The sequence below is a fragment of the Phaethon aethereus genome, assembly GCF_964289735.1.
Source record: "Phaethon aethereus genome assembly, chromosome: 20".
Lineage (NCBI taxonomy): Eukaryota > Metazoa > Chordata > Aves > Phaethontiformes > Phaethontidae > Phaethon > Phaethon aethereus.
In genome coordinates this window covers 8484341-8486946 of record NC_138596.1, presented here as the reverse complement: position 1 = coordinate 8486946, position 2606 = coordinate 8484341, and positions in this window count along the sequence as shown.

Here is a 2606-nt window from a genome sequence, read left to right as displayed (position 1 = left end):
CTGTGTGGAGTCCCCTCCGGTCCCCTCTGGCTCTTGTGTTTCACTCGTGGTCCTTGCAGCAATGTCACTGGGGCAGATCCACGTTTCCCAGCCCTGTGTGATGAGAAGAAATAGATTCAGCTCCCCGCCTGGCTGTTTTAATGAATCATCAATGTGTGCATCTCTATGCTAAATTCGATGAGGTTTTACTGTCCTAAAACACAACCATTATCCAGGAACACGGCAATCGATCCGGAGTGTCTCTCCTTGTTGGGTGACCTGCTGGTTAGAGGTTTTGGCCTCTCATTCAGCTTTATCGGGCAAAAGGCCAAAGCAGAGAGAAAGCCGGAGAGCTGCGCTCTTCCAAATGAGCGCGTCCCTCAGCCCCATCCCACAGCCCACGGGTACAGTGACTGCAGTGCACAGCCCGGCCCCACACCAGCCCTCCCGCTGCTGCTGCTGGCACCTTTAAAAGCACATGTCCGGGTAGCTTAACGTGCAGGAGGCCATTAGGGCTGCCTGGGAAGGCTCCCACCCTGACAGCTCTTGGGGTCGTGCTCCAGGAGGTGTGAACCAGACCCCTGCGGTGCCCCGGGCTGGGTCTCCACTGCCACGGCTCAACTGCTCCACAGCTCTGCTCATCTTCCCGAAGGACGAGGCAGCATCCCCCCCGTCGCCTGAGGCTCCTGGGCTCGTTCCTGGACGTGCTGTGCTCTGAGGTCCTTGTCTGAAAGCGTCAGAGGGATGTCCCTTGTCCTCCAGCCCTGGCTGCTCGAGTAGACGTCTGGCAGCCTTACAAAAGCCCCTGAGAACAGATTTTTTGACTTGCCCCATTTTTAATCACCGCCAAGCACAGATTCATCCACTTCTCCCTTGGCTTTATTTCCTTATTGTGAGGGGGAAGAAGCTGAGCTGCCAGCATGGCAAGAAGGCAACTGATCCTCCCCGGGGGGCCGGAGGGGGTCCTTAGCTAACGAGTTCTGCCTCTATTAGAGATGAAACCCCAGGTTGCTGGCATGTGCAAGTGGAGCTCCTGAGCTTTCCTGTACAGAAGGAATTTGTGGTAGAACAGCATAACATGGGCAGGTCAGCTTGAAAATAGCTGAACTTTGCAGATAAGCAGTGAGAATTTATTTAAAGAGAAAAAAAATATGTATATCTCTCTCTCCTCCCTTCAGTTTCTCCCCAGTCGCTGCTCATAAATCCAGGCGAAGAGTGAAGATCCAGCTTTCCACTCATTGCTCCGGGTGTTTATTTTAAGACTTCAATGAGATGTAGAAATGCCAGTTTCCCGACTCCGAAACTCCAACCGCTCGGGGCTGACGCAGAGTGGCTTCCCGCGGGCCGGCTGCCGGGAGGAGCACCGGGAGGGCTCAGCCGTGGCTTCAGCCCCTTTCCTCAAAGGCAGAGCAGAGGCAGCGGCTTCCTGCCCCGCTGCGAGCTCTCCACCGAGCTAACACCGGCAGGATCGCACTGGTGCTGGCACGGGAGCATCCTGAGGTGAGGCTCAGGTGTGCCCGCGCAGCCCCTGCCCCGCGCCAGGCAGAGCCTGCCAGCCCCCTGCCCCCCAGGGCACAGAGCACCTGGAGCATGCCGTGAGTCCCGGAGAAGGGCTGTTTCTAACGGACAGTGCTCAGCTGGGTCCCCCAGGCCCCGGCTTTGGCTGTGCTGGATGCCGTGTGAACCCCGGCAGCAGCGTTAATCCCCCCGCCGGGTGTTGCTGGCCCCGTCCTCTGCGGAGCCACGTGTCCAGACCCTCCCGGCGACGTGCAACAGCTACCGCGGCCTTTCATTGCCACTAGCAACCCTGGATACAAAGCCAGCCCTAAAGGGAGATAAGCTTGGTTTCAGGAGCCCTGAAAGCAGCAGTGCCTGACATTTGTGGTGGGGAGCTCGGGGAAGCAGCTGCCTCCATCGGCGGGAGGCGAGGGCTGCCCGCCTGGAACAAAGGCTGGCTTACAGGTAAGTAGGTTTAAACACAATTGATGCACCAAATTAGGGATTGAAGCAGGCAGCACCCCTCCGAGCTATAATCCATTGCCTCGCTAACATAAATGGAAATTCAATTTGGGTGAGGGCAGGGAGGGAAGGGAAGCTCGCTGTCTGCTCCGGCGCAGCCGGTGCAGCTCCCGGTGCCCCGGGGGCTCTGCCGTTCGAAGCCCTGTCCGTGGCCAGCCAGCGCCGGGATCGAATTTGCCTTGGTGCTGATGAGGTTAGGCAGTGTCTGACTCGGGCTGGACCCGACGCGGTATGAGAAGGGGGAAGAGAGGACTGGCACGTAGGGGAGATGCTCAGGTGGATGGGCAATCGTGCAGGGTCCCAGGGACCCCTGCCCTGATCGACGCTGTGTGTGCAATTTCTCTGGCCAGATCCACTCCTCACCCTTCATACCAGGGCTGTAGAGTCTGGACCAGCCCCGTGGCTCACAGGAACTGTTGGGTACATATCCCAGGGTCGGGAGAACTGTTTATCATCCTTTTAAAAGGATCACTTTGCTCAGTCCTGTTCCCATAACTAATCAGAAGGGATCTGCAGGCTGCTCGATGGCTTCATCGTGCACCGAGAGGGTGCTGGGGCTGCAAATCTGAATTTGCATTTGCCCGATGCAGAGGCACAGCCAAGTGTTT